The sequence below is a fragment of the Mus musculus genome, chromosome 9 (genome assembly GCF_000001635.26).
Source record: "Mus musculus strain C57BL/6J chromosome 9, GRCm38.p6 C57BL/6J".
Lineage (NCBI taxonomy): Eukaryota > Metazoa > Chordata > Mammalia > Rodentia > Muridae > Mus > Mus musculus.
In genome coordinates this window covers 113,614,322-113,628,761 of record NC_000075.6, presented here as the reverse complement: position 1 = coordinate 113,628,761, position 14,440 = coordinate 113,614,322, and the positions used below count along the sequence as shown (strand labels likewise).

General features: G+C 45.5%; 2 long non-coding RNA genes across 2 annotated transcripts; one reads left to right on the top strand and one right to left on the bottom strand.

Moving 5' to 3' along the window:
• Nucleotides 1-2,254, bottom strand: Gm36686. The gene is made up of 3 exons (XR_379911.3): nt 2,073-2,254; nt 1,306-1,432; nt 1-363 (listed from the first exon to the last, which is right to left on the bottom strand). It is a non-coding gene; the product is annotated as a predicted gene, 36686 (long non-coding RNA).
• A 4,465-nt stretch (nt 2,255-6,719) lies between these two features.
• On the top strand, nt 6,720-13,764 carry Gm36592. The gene is made up of 3 exons (XR_379910.4): nt 6,720-6,975; nt 7,696-7,862; nt 13,615-13,764. It is a non-coding gene; the product is annotated as a predicted gene, 36592 (long non-coding RNA).
• The last annotated feature ends 676 nt before the right edge of the window (nt 13,765-14,440 follow it).

Here is a 14,440-nt window from a genome sequence, read left to right as displayed (position 1 = left end):
ACCCACTTAAAAAAAACAAACAAACCAAAAACCAGAATGAATTTCAGCCTATTTGAAGGCAGTGCTGTCTGAAATAACCTGGGGTCATGACAGATAGGTGGAGACACTGGTTTTAGAGATTTCAGCATTCAAGTTTAGACACTGATTTTTTCAAGTGACTATCTGTCTTTAACGGAAATTGAGGCTTGGTGAGATTGCCATTGCTGTAGACGTCTGCAGGCTTAACGGCAGTAGGGTTGTGGATTGTAGGATGGGTGTGAGAACATGTCTTCGCTGTGTCTTGTTGGAGGCTCTCAGAGATCCACTGTGCTCATTTTAGCAAAGCCAAGACAAGCAGACACGAGCCAGGCTCTGTGCTGAGGACTGAAGACACAGGGGACTCATATGAAGCACAAATCTAATCAGTGCTGCTCTCTCTCCCCTCCCTCCCTCCCTCCCTCCCTCCCTCCCTCCCTCCCTCCCTCCCTCCCTCCCTCCCTCCTTCTTCCCTCCCTGTTTCCCTCCCTCCCTTCCTTTCTCTTCCTTCTCTCTTAAACTCTTTCCTTTTCCTTCCTCTTATTTTCCTTCTACCTTTTAAATTTTCAACGTTATTTTGTTTTATTGAGAAAGGTTTCGAGTAGCCCAGGCTGACCTCAACATGCTGTATAGCTGAAGGTAACCTTGAATTTCTAAGTCCCTTGTCCCTCTGCCTCCTCAGTGTTGGGGTTACAGGCATGGCCATCATAGCCCGTTTCTATGGACCAGGGTTGGAACGTCTATGCATGCTAGGTATGCACTCTACCAACTGGGCTACAACCCCAGCCTCTCCTGACCTTTTAAAAAAACGTCTGAGATGGGAGGTGGTGATGCACAGCTCTGATCCCAGCACTCAGGAGGCAGAAGCTGGCAAATCTCTGAGTTTGAGGCCAGCGTGGTCTACAGGTTGAATTCAGTAAAAGCCAAGGCTATCCGGAGAAATCCTGTCTTCAAAAATACAAAACAAATAAACAAAACCGACATCAAAAAAGGAAAAGAAAAAAAGAAAAAGAAAAAGAAAAAGAATTCTGATGCTATTTTAAGTCCCAAGAGGATTTTGCAAATTACCAGCCGAAGAAGACTAACTTGGGGACTCCAAGGACATAGTTGATCTCTCTTGTCCTTCCCCAAAGGAAGGCTTAATACATGACAAGTACTTAGAGACTTTAAGAAGAAAGTTTCTGTTTTATTATAGTAACTTGCTTTGTACTCTGAGAGAGAAAAATAAACTGAACTAGTTAAACGTTGTTTTTTAAGTCCCCCCCCCCCCCCCGGCCTGAGGACATATACCTTCTGCCACAGAAAAGCTCAGACGCTCTCTCAGGAAGGTGCTGTTCAAACGACCCAGTCACAGTTTGCTGTGGGCTGCTCCTGTTCCTCAGGTTCTGGGGTTTGGCTCCTTTGTTAGGGTATATTGCTTAAGTTTTGCAGATAGAAGGAAATGGAGAATTAGCAAGTGAGATGTGTTACCATGCTTTCTGGCATGTGGCTAGAGAACTGAGGCCCACATGATAGCCAATGAGATGAGAATCCCATGCAAATTGGGCACCATTTGTCCTCATGCGGCCAAGGCTGGCACAGTCTGTGGCCCTCTCCTCTGGTCTCTGCTGACCTACAGAGTGAATTAGAGGTCCGACATCAGGCGCCTGAAGCTTGCATATAATTGGGCTCTAGAATCTTACATTTTCTTCACAAACACTGGCATCTGCTGCTAATTAAAGTATCAGGGTATAATTATACCCTTTCTTATTAGTAGATATGGAATCTGACAGTTGCTTAGATACAAAATAAGCAAGTGCAGATTGCGTTCTGCGCCCTTCACAGGCTGGGGAGACAGAACAACACAGTTTTCAGAGGCTGTGTGTAAGCGACTGTTGTTGCCCAGTAGATGTTAAGATCTGAGTTATGATTGGTATATTCGCCTTCAAACAGATGTTCGGCCCCGTCTCAGCTCTGCGGTTTGAGCGTTAGTAGCTAGCTTGCTTCTGTTTCCATAGTTCTACACCCTCCATCCTGCATCCTAAACACCAAACAGAAATCAGTTCTTTTCGACTCACCCACAGTTCACAGTTCAAGCTGTGGCCTCACTAACAGCAAGGCGCAGGGAGAGGGCTTTCTCAGGGCATTCTGGAGTCAGGCGAGAACCACTTAGCACATCCTTGTTGGATCTGGCTTGGCTTTGGGTTGTGTTCAAGACCTACTGTGTGCTCAGTGGTGTGGATTCCATGTCCTTTTGACACGGTCTCTTTTCCTGCTTCAACACTGGTCTTCCCACCAGCCCATCAGAGGTCTCCCTGACAAACATCTGCTCTAGAATGTCTTTTCTGGATGGTTGGCCTGCTTCCCAGCATGCAGCATGGTCTAGAACAGTAGGAAGCTGCTGAAAGCTAGCGACTGGGGAAAGTGAACTTTAGAAAAATCATTTTTATTATATGCATTTTATAATTTTGCTCGAGAACTTCACACACAAATTTATACCGTTTCCACCTTCCTCTCTCCCTGCCACCAACTCCCCCTCAGTCCCTGACTCTAACTCCTTTGCAAACTCACGACCTCTTCTGCATCAATTATTACTGTTTTTGATCTGGGAAATGTTGGTATTTCAGCCCCAGTGTTGGCTCTTTATTTCCCAGGATACTGTGCTTGCTTAAATGAAGGCTTAGTCCTTTTATTGTCTTTATTGCTGTAATTATATTTTATATATAATTACACCCTGCTAAGTTTATTTAATGTTGTTCCTATAGATTTGTGTTTAGGACTGACTACTTGGAACTGGATAACCTAACAAGGGTCTTTTCCCTTGGAAGAGACTGATTCTCCTTCTCTTAGCAGCCATTAGTTGCCCGAGGAGAGGCTCTGTATGTAGGGTGGGGCTGAGCTGGCTAGTTTTCTGTCCGCTTGACACAAGCTAGGGGTCACTTGGGAAGAAGGCATCTCAGTTGAGAAAACGTCTTCATCACATCTTTTGGTGGGCAAATCTGTGTGGTGTTTTCTCGATAAATGATTGATACAGCCCACAGCCAGCCCACCGTGGATGGTGCCAACCCTGGACAGGTGGTTCTAGGATATATAAGAAAGCAGGCTGGGCTTGCTTCCGTGGGGAGCAAGCCAGTCAATAGCACCCGCTCATGGGCTCTGCTTCAGATTCCTGCCCTGACTTACCTCCATGGAGGACAGTGAGATAGACGATGCAGTAAACCCTTTTCTTCCCACGTTTGCAGACACAGTGGCACACCAGCTTGTATTTAGTAGGCCTTGTTTAGGTGACCATATTGCTAAGATTTTATGGGCATGTCTCTGGCCTGTATAGAAGACACCATAGAAGACATCCTGGTCTTCTGGCTTTTACAGTTTTCTTCTCTTCTTCCACATTGTTCCCTGAGCCTTATGTGTAGAGGTTGTTTGTGGAAGTGTTAATTGGTGACAGGCATCCATGGTCAGCTGTTCTTTACATTTTGGCCGCAGTTTTGGAATAAAATGGACCCCAGATACTTTAACATGCATTTTGCCTTGGGGAAGGCTGATATTTCAGTCACAGCACTGGATATTCATGCCTCAGAATATTATTCATTGGCTACATGAAGACTTAGCAAGCTCCTGGGATCCTGGGATAAATTCTGCCTGCCAGCCTGGTTTTATGTGGTGTGGGAGCCAGGAACGGGCTTTCCAGCTTTAAACGGTTAGGGAAAGAATAATCGAAAGAATAATATTTCACAATGTGTAAAAGTTATACGAAACTCACATTTGCTGTCCATACATAAAATTTTTATAAAAACAGCTATTCCTACCAATTTACATATTGCCTATGGCTGCAGTGGGTTTGGGGGGGTCACAAAGGAGACCCCTTAGTCTGTGAAGTCTATAATATTTACTCTCTGCCTCATGTTCAGGAAGATCACTGCTCAGGGTTAGCCTTTAAGCCTGGGGCTTGTGGATGGATGGAGGGATAAGATTTTGGGGAGATTGAGGACAGGTTGGCCAGGGTAAGGGACTGGCAGGAAGCCTGCGGCACACTTCTTCCTTCTTGGTGGGTGCGCCAGCCTCAGGAGTCCATGTTTGCCAGGAAAGAAGGAAGCCACAATCACCTCTCTCTCAGTCTCTATGCTACTCTGACTCAAAGGATGGCGTCTGTCATTTCTTAGTCACTGCAGTCCCTAGTCTCAACTGTCCTTTCCTTGTCAGACATGAAGTTTTGCTTTCCAGACAACGTTTGGGTAGTACATCTGTATGTGCCAGTGAGTATGAGTAGTGGTTTGTTTTGGAAAGCAAATAGCTTCCATCTTTAGCTATCCAGTCACACACAGCCCTACATCTCAGCCTTCCAGGCTGTGTTGAGCCCCAACTCATGGAAGCCATGAGCTTCTCGTCTCTAAACTCCTCCCCGGGATGGAGCCCTTTCCTTCCAGTGAAGTGCCTCTGTGATTAAGCCTGAAAGGATGCAATCAGCCTAGTTAAAGCCTCGATAATCCACTTGATCCATCCCAGTTATCGGTCCAAATCCCAGAAGGCATCTGCAGCCTTGGCTGGAGCTTCATTTCTTAGGGGTTTGCACGAGTGCTTCCTGAGCCTATGACACCACCTCCTTCTCCTGTTAGCCATCTAATTCCGAATTAGAGTCTAATTTCCTTTAAACTGGACTGTCTGGACTGACTGAAGCCTCTGGCTTCCTTGATCTCTCTCTCTCTCTCTCTCTCTCTCTCTCTCTCTCTCACACACACACACACACACACATACACACACACACACACACACACACACACTCACACACAAACTGCCTAGTATTCTCTGGTGATATATTTAAGGGGCTAGGCTTTTCCTCGTGAGTGACAGTGAGCGATTAGTACTGTTTAGCCTTGGTAGAAAGGGGCTTTGAAAATCATAAGCAATATGAAGGTTTCTGTGGCTTTGCAAGGGTCAGCTAAGTAGATCTCCCTGTGGGATTGTTGGCCAATGATCTGGTCTGGAGGGTTTAGTCCTTTATTTTTAGTTTTAAAAAAATTTCATCTCTCTGGATATTTTGTCTGTATGTATGTCTGTGCACTATCCATATGCAGTACTCAAGAAGGCCAGAAATGAGCATCAGATCCTCTGGAACTGGAGTTACAGACAGTTGTGAGCTGCCATATGGGTGGTAAGAATTGAACCTGGGTCCTTAGCAGGAGCAGCCAGTGCTGTTAACTGATAAGCCATCTCCAGACCACAAAAATTTTATTTTATTTTATTTTATTTTATTTTATTTTATTTTATTTTATTTTATTTTTTCGAGACAGGGTTTCTCTGTATAGCCCTGGCTGTCCTGGAACTCACTTTGTAGACCAGGCTGGCCTTGAACTCAGAAATCCGCCTGCCTCTGCCTCCCGAGTGCTGGGATTAAAGGCATGTGCCACCACGCCTGGCTCTAAAATTTTATTTTTTAAAAGAAATGTGGGGAATGGAAAGAAGCCACAAGTTTTCTTCTGAAATAATCCTTAGCGATTGTTTGTTACATCTATTTGGTGCTGGCTGCTTCTCAGGTTGGTCTGCATGCTTTCTCTCACCCTTGCCTGACAGACTTTGTGTGCGTTTTACCGAGGAGGAATGGTTGCCTGAGAGCAGGCAGATAGGAAAGGACACAGACAGCCGTGAAACTCACGTGAAACTCATGGCTGCAGAGTCCATGTGGCGTCAGTGTATTGCATCCACCCTTTGCTTCAGTCACCTCATACTCTAAGGACAGAGAAAGTTCTTGAAAGAACCAAAATGAAAGGAAGTTAACAAATGTGACTGTGTGTGGACCCAGGTGACATGAGACTGTTCATCATGTAAGGGCCATGCAACCTCCCCTCTCCCTCCCTCCCTCCCTCCCTCTGTACCTCCCTCTATCCCTCTCTCCTTCCTTCTTCTCTTCTCTTCTCTTCTCTTCTCTTCTCTTCTCTTCTCTTCTCTTCTCTTCTCTTCTCTTCTCTTCTCTTCTCTTCTCTTCTCTTCTCTTCTCTCCTCTCCTCTCCTCTCCTCTCCTCTCCTCTCCTCTCCTCTCCTCTCCTCTCCTCTCCTCTCCTCTCCTCCTCTTCTCCTTCCTTCCTTCCTTCCTTCCTTCCTTCCTTCCTTCCTTCCTTCCTTCCTTCCTTTCTCTTTTTGGTGTTTTGAAATGGGGCCTTGTATAACTCAGGCTGGCCTTGACTTGCCTGTAACCTTGAACTCAGCACCATTCTGTCCCTCCCCACAAATGCTGAGATCCTAGGTGGGTGCCATCACAACTGGTCTCATTTTACATTTTAAAGAAAGGATTATCTCTTTGTAAACCAGGCTGGCTTGAAACTCACCACCCCCCCCACCCCTTGTGTCAGCCTCCCATGTGCTGGGATTACAGGTATGTGCTGCCAAGAGGCTGTTTCTTATTTTATTCAGCTAAAGGTTTTCATCTCCCATCTTGTTAGACATTAAACCATAATTGTAAACACAGGGCTAAATTTTTAAATTAAAATTTATCCAATTTTTTTGTTGTTTGATAAATTCAAAATCTGAAAGGGAGATATATAAAGAAACATATAAAGAAAAATCTATAAAGGACGTAGGGTATCTATCTACCCTGGGACACCTCTCAGAGATGTCCTTCTGGGTCTAGGCCAATATGGCTGACTGCAGAAGTGATCCCAGTTCTTTCCCTCCTTGAGTCAATACCTTGTTGCTCGGTGACTTTGCCGCTTCTGCCTGGAGAGTTGTGTTTGACTCCTTAGTCCTTGATGTAGGCTAGTCTCTGTCAGGCTATGGTTAGTGGGACTGGGACCAAGTGCTGGTTCTGAGCCTCAGTGTCATGTGCTTCCGTCCTCTCCCTCTGAAGCAGGCTAAGCTACGACAGACAAACAAGCCCAGGCTTAGCTTGGAGGACGAGAGACTACGGAAAGCAAATCACCCAAGCATGCCTGGAAGCTGTGAGATCAAGGATTCTGGATGTGTTTGATGAGGAGTTAGGGAACCAGGGTGAGCAGAGGAGAGAGTGGGGAGAAATGAGCTGGAGGGGTGGTTGGCAGAGGGGTGGCTGGGAGCCTGGTCAGCCACGAGGGGAAATTACACCTGTAGAATAGCAATGGTTGAATACATATGCAAATTACTATATAGATGCGGGCATGAATGACCAAACAGGGGTCGGGTCAGGGCTCTTAGCTGATGAAAAGGGCGGCAGCTGCTTGGCGACAAAACTTGTCTGGGACTTGACTCAAATTCCATATTGCTCAGTGTCAGACTCTGCCAACAGTGAGCAAAGCTGGCGAAGGCCAAGTGGGTGTCTTAGTTAGGGTTTCCACTTTGGTGAAGAGATACCGTAACTAGGACAACTCTTAGAAAGGATAACATTTAATTGGGGCTGGCTTACAATTTTAGAGGTTCAGTCCATTATCATCATGGCGGGAAGCATGGCAGCATGCAGGCAGACGTGCTGGAGGAGCCGAGAGTTCTACATCTTGATCTGCAGGCAGCAGAAAGAGACTGTGTGCCACATTGGGAATAGCTTGAGCATTTATAATCTCAAAGCTCACCTCCACAGAGACACAACAACAAGGCTACACTTCCTAATTGTGCCGCTCCCTATGGGCCTAGCATTCAGGCGCGTGAGTCTATGGGGTCATACTTATTCAGCCACCCTAGTGGGCAAGGCCTGGAATCCATCTAGCCTGACGCCTGCTGTTTTCTCTTTGGATACAGGATTCTCCGTGTACTGAGGAGTTCTTGTATTGATTGTTGACCTCTGACACATGCGTGTGGGGGTTCACATGCATGAGAAGAGAGAGCAAGCCCTGGTATGAACACACTTTGCTATCTACTCCACCTACGCCATTGTTAGCTCTCCATTAGCCCCAAAATGTCCCAAGGTGAGTCCAGATGCAAGAAAATGAGAAATGGCTCCATTCCCCCTTCGCTGTCTTTATTTTTACTTAAACAATCCTGCCAAGGATTTTACAAGTATTTACTTCATCATTTTGTGTGTGTGTGTACTTGTGTGTGTGTGTGTGTACGTGTGTGTGTGTGTGTGTGTGTGTGTGTGTGTGTGTGCATGTACCAGTACCCACTGAAGCACCCACTGATGATCTCTGTAGAGACTTCTGTGTGAACGCTAATGGTTTTGCATTTGCCGGTAAGGCAGCGAATCTCAGAGAACAGGTCCTCATCTTGGTGGTTGCTCCTACTGCCTGGTCTTAAAGGCTTGCTATACACTACACTCAGCTTCTCCCTTGTGTGACCCTCAGGACTCTATGCTCACTACTTTTGGGTTATTAGTTTATCGCACCAGTGGACATTTGGCTTATCTCATCTTTAGATTTGACTTGAGGTTCTGAACCAGTTCATACCTTCCTATATCCCTGAGACCACAGGTCAGAAAGAGTGTCACACGAGGAAGGGCATGTTTCCCTCCAGCTTTTTGGCACTTAAGTTATGGTAGTGGTGGTGTCAGGGCATGAAGAGCCTCAGCAGGTTCCAGAAATAGGTTTTGTGATATCAGATGTGGTGACGTCATGGAGAAATGGAGATGAGATACTCCAGCTAAAGACCCCTCAGTCAAATTTTGAACCATACCATAAACAAGCCCTGCCTTTGGTCAGGATGGAAGGGTGCCTTCTATGAATCCCTCCAGTTAGAATGAGCTGCACATGGAAGTGAGGATGGAGTCTAATATAACCAAGGCTGGCCCATGGTGAAGCATAGTCTGTTCCCCAACTCCTGCTCATCCTGTCTCATCTCCTAAGTTCTGGGATTGTAGGCATGAATCGCCACACCTGGTCAGCTCTATTTCATCTCTACGGCTCCAGGGCAAGATTCTTAAACTGGGCTCCAACTCCTTCCTCATCTTCCCTAGGATGAGTCTTTTGATTTTCAGTTTCCCACTGTGAGAGGTTCTCAGGGATGCTGAGCCCAAACTGACTCCACATTTGGGTGATAGTAAGGCAAGTTCTATGAGATGGGAAGGCTTTGTCACCCTGAAACTGGGGTACAGCAGGGCTTCTTTACTGTCTTGGTTTTGTTTGCATTTTCTCCCAGGTGTCAACAGATTCAAGGACAGTAAAGTAGCTGAGCATATGGGCCGCAGAAATGGAGAGTAGGGATGGACTTGAGAGATATTTAGGGTTAAAATGGACGCTGGAAGAGGGACTGCAGAGGGGACGAGGGGGTGGAGAGGGAGGAGGAAAGGGTGGGGTTGGAGGCAGGACATGTCAGGAGATCCAGCATCCTCATAGCTCATTCTCACAGAGATACCTCAAACTGTATATTTGAGAGATGGTTGGCCCATGTGGAGAGACAGGTTCTTAGTGCAGAAAGGACAGATTTAGGGGGCCAGGTGGAGGTGGCACACACATTTATTCTCAGTACTTGGGAGGCAGAAGCAAGTTAATCTCTGAGTTTAAGGCCAGCCTGATCTACAAAGCTAGTTCCAGCACAGCCAGGGCTACGTAGAGAAATCCTGTCTTGAAAAACCAGGGGAAGAAAAAGAATAGATTTGGAACCTGGAAAAGACTGAAAGGGAGGAAAAGAGGGGAAAAGCTCTGGAGGGAGAAGGGGAGACAGGGTCAGAGACAGATAAATACCCATAAACTCTCCTTCCTCCATTACTGACAAGGATTGAGTTCTTTTTAGGAGACATAAACTTTTTACAGCATCTTTTTAAAGTGCTTTCATATTTTAGTTGAATTGCTGTTGAAAGACATAGTTTTAAAATGCATAATATGATCTCTACCCCTTTAAAGCAGAATTCCCTAAAATCAATTTATCCTTAAAAGACTCTTTTGGCTAGATTGAGAGAAATCCCAAGCATAAAGGAAAGTCAGAACATCATATAATAAACCCCACGAACTAACAAACAGCCACAACAGCTCACAGCTAACCTCGATTTACCTATACCCCACTCCCCTTCATTCCATGCTATGAAAATTTACCTCTGTTCTGTGGACCCAAGGTGACCTTTATGAACGTCCTCACACACACATGAGTGCTGGCACTTTCTGATGTATTCCCTACAGCTGCCTCCTTACCTTCACCAGGACTTTCCCTAGGCTCGCTGCCTGCAATCTAGTCTAGAATGGTATACAACTGGAGCAGTTGTGATGTTCTGTGCTAAATAAAAGCACATGGAACTGGAGATTTTCTGTGATGGTTAATCACGAATGTCAACTTGATTGGGTTTAGAGTCACCTAGGAGACACAGCTTTGAGTGTGCCTGCAAGGGCTTTTTTCAGAGATTTACCTGATGTGGGAAGAGCCACTCTGAATGTGGGTGGCGCCATCCCATGGGCTGAAGTCCTGGACTGAGTAAAAAAACCTGAAAAAGAGAGGCTGTGGAGGTGGGTAAAGGGTTTGCTGTGCAAGAATGAGAAACTGAGTTCAAATTCTCCACACCTAGGAGCCAGATGTGGCAGGGTGCATCTGCAACTCCAGCCGCGGTGGAGGGAGACACACAGGCCCCACAGGCTTGCTGGCCAGACACTCATGCAGAAAGGGCAAGCTACAGGGTTAGTGAGAGACCCTAACTCAAAGAATAAGGTAAAGAGTAATAAAGGACACACCCCACACCAACCTCTGGCCATCACATGTGCATACAGGGCGAATGCACCTACCACCACTTGAGCCTATAGGATAAATGTATACCCCCTACCATGTGTATTCAGGGTGAATGTACCCCCCCATGAGCATACAGGGTAAATGTAACACCCCCCCCCATACACATGTGCACACAAGGATGAGTGTACCCTTACCCCCCACCCACATGCTTAAAGATAAAGAAAGGCCAGCTGAGTGCCAGGATCCACCCTCTGTCCTGGCTGTGGGTGCTGTGTGACCAGCTGCCACTGCTCCCATGCTTTCCTCCTTGATGGACTAGATGCTCAAACCGTGAGCCCAGATAGATCTTCCCTTCCTTAAGGAAGGAACTGTTAGGTACTTCATTGACACAGCAATGAGAAAAGAAACAAATATACTTTCCTACCTTGATTTTGATTCTGGGTTTGTCTGGGCCATTCATAAGATATTTCTGGAGGACTATAATTTAGGATTTTTTTAAAAAAAAAACTCTCAAAGGTGGGGGCTATTTTATTGTATTGTCCTGTGGTATTTTATTTTCTTTTTAAAAATAAAGCCATCATTCTCAAATGCAAATAAATGGAAAACACTCATTTTTTTTTTTTTGAAGGATGATTTTGAGACAAAAACGAGAGATTCTAAGTACACGGAACACAACCTTGATTGGATGATGAGGTCCAGTTTGTTTGAAGCTTCAGCACTATCTCTGTGCTTTTGCTCAAGGGTCGTTCTGAGAAATTATATTCCGCTTTAGACCAAATGGCTTTAGACGGTTTCTGCATTTGCCACGCAGAGAGGGGAACTGTAGGTTGCCAGGTCAACCAGATAACCCTGCCTGATACTGTGACCAGCCGGTGTATGTGACATTGTGTCTGCAACATACGTTTTCTAGAGAAGTGAGTAGCCTCCTGTGCTGGCAGTGGGCTTCCTGAGTCTTCAGTGGCAGGCTCTGAGGATGAAGATGTGGGTAAGGTGCATAGAGCTGGGGGCACAGTGGCAGGCCATGAAGACCAGGAGAGGAATTTCATGGGCTTTTAGAGTCAACAGGGTACCCCTTTCTTCTGGAATCTTCTAGAACTTACCAGTACTCTCTGGAATCACATAGGGAGTGGGTATGGAGAGTAAACATTCTATGGGTTTGTTTTTTTTTTTTTAACTATCTAAAATTAAATGGTAATGACTAGGCTACGGAGGCTGGTTGGCTCACCTCCTCTCCTTTCTGACCACTTGGAATCTGCCTTCAGCATTTTCCTTTATGCACAAACCTTTGGTGACAACATATCTTTTGGGATGAAACCAAAGGCACACCGTCAATCCTAACTCTGTGAGTACTCAAACCTCACTTCTCTTGGGGGAACAGAGCCACACTGAGAACCAGGTGTGTGGCCACTGCAGTTGTGATTCCCGCACTGTGTGTGTGTGTGGGGGGGGGGGGCGCCTAGGAGGTGCTGACTGAGTCAGGAGAGTTTCTAATTCCAAGATAGCCATGGCTGCACAGTGAGATCTTATCCAATAAAGCCAAATTGTCAACTTTGGTGGGAGCTTATATTTCCATGTTGTGGGATGTCGGCAGGGCTAGGATAGTGTATGTGTAAGAGTGAATGAGTGTTTGTGTGTTTGTGTGTGTGCAGACAACAGCCTTGTTTAAGAAGAATCAGCTACACTTGACTGCCTTTGGTACCCACTGACTTCGGGCTCTGGGCTGTCTGAGGTCAGTACACAGTAGAGACGATTTTGTAAACACAGGCAGCGGCTCAAGGTCAAGTTTCTGGAGTGGTTTAATCCACTGTAGCTTCATGTTCTACAGATTTAGAAGAATATCATCAGCTGAAGTCCAGCCCGTTTTTTTTTTAAATCTCAAACATCACAGATTTAATGCAGAGAGAGACAGAGATGACACATCTTACTTGGCTGTTATCTTAAAAATAATCAATGCCTATGTAGCTGCGGGTTTTCCCACATGGAACTAGGACATTTCTCACCTATGTTCCTGCTCCTTTGCAGATGTTTACAACAACAACTCAACCTCAAAAGGTTAAAACAACCTTCTTTTCAGCAAGGTGGTACAGTTTGCTGTTCACAGTCCTGCCTGCCCTTGTCTGAGGACCCTCTCCTTCAAGGAACTGGAGATACGTTTTTATACTTAAGATCTCATTCTCTTTAAAAAAAAAAAAAAAAGATGTTTTTTTCTTTAAGAAAAAAAAAATCCCACCCATACGTTGTTAAAAGAATAAAGATGAAAATCTGATAAAGCAGGTTAAAAATAGTCATATTGTCTGTCTAAATGGGACACTCCCAGTTAGCACCCCAAGGATGTAACTGATTCTCAATAGTGCTCTGCTGTGGTGTTTTGAATAAGAATGGCCTCCATAGTCTCATATACTCGGATGCCTTGGTCCCCTATTGGTGGAATTGTTTGGGGAGGATTAGGAGATGTGGCCTTGTTGAAGTGTATCTCAGGGCAGGCTTTAGAAAGACTTGTGTCTTTCCCAGTATGTTCTTTGCCTCTTGCTTGTGGATCAAGATGTGAACTCTTCCCTGTTCCTGCCTGCATGGCTTTGCTCTGCTGTCATGGACCAACTTTCTGAAACCATAAGACCAAGTAAACACTTTCTTCTATAAGTCGCCTTGGTCATTGTGCTTTGTGATAGCAATGGAACAGTAAGTGATGCAAATACAAGTTCGTCTCCCATCTTCTTAGTTAACTTGGCGGCATACCTCTCAGCCATTAAGGAAATCTTGATCTTAGCCTTAGTTAGGGGCATGGTTCAGCGATGTAGTACTTGTCTAGCATGTGTGAGATCCTGAGTTCAATCCCTAGCCACCCCCAGCCCCTACTGATCTAAACAATTGGGCACCAGTCACAATTGTCAAGACACTTAATGCAAGTTGCTTTGGTCTTAAGCTTGACTTATTCAAGGTTTGCTTTCCATCATTAAAGTTGTTAAGCGTGGTTTTCTTCTACCTCAAATAATGGTAAACAGTATGAGCCTATATTACGGTTTTATTTCCTTGTGAATGTGGAACTTCAGTCACACACCTCTCATCTTCCAGGTGTGTGCTGCTGGCACCTAGAGGACCAGGTGAGTGTGAGTGGGTACAGATTCAGCCCAGCTTCCGTGAGAGCAATTCAGCACTGCAGGTCAGTCTCTGAAAGTTGAAGTGCCAGCATGAAGCCAACAATATCCATCCGTTCATCCATCCATCCATGATCCATTCACACATCCATCTGTCCATCCATCCTTATGTATCATCCACCCACCCACCCATCCTTCATCCATATATATATCCATCCTTCATCCATGCATCCTTATGTATCCATCCATCTATCCATCCTCCCATCCATCCTTCATCCATCCATCCATCCTTCATCCATTCATCCTTGTGTATCCATCTGTCCATCCATCCATCCATCCATCCATCCATCCATCCATCATCCATCCATCCTCATCTATACACTCATCTATCCAGGATCCCAAGTATAACTTTAATTTTTTTCAAAACCTATTTTTAATGATGGTTCTTAAATGCTTTAACTTCCCTTTTAGTCCGCCACCCATCAGAGGTAGTGGGAAAGAAAGGATATGGAGGTGGGGGTGGGGCTAGTGGACCTGTTTAAAAAAGTAGTGCCAGGATGGCAAACACAAAGCAGCAGCAGTGGCATTACCTAGCAGAGACAGCCAGGCCTCTGCCTTGGCAGCAGTCATCAGGAGGGACCAGGAGGAACGCCAAGGGACATTCTCGGCTGTGTCTCTCTCAGGGAAACTAAGATCAGCGAAGACTCAAGACCCACAAGCGTTGCGCAGCTAGCTCTATAAGCAAGCCTAGCTCAGTCCCTGTCACTGTCTGTCGAGGCCTTTTTATAGTTCCTTCAAACATC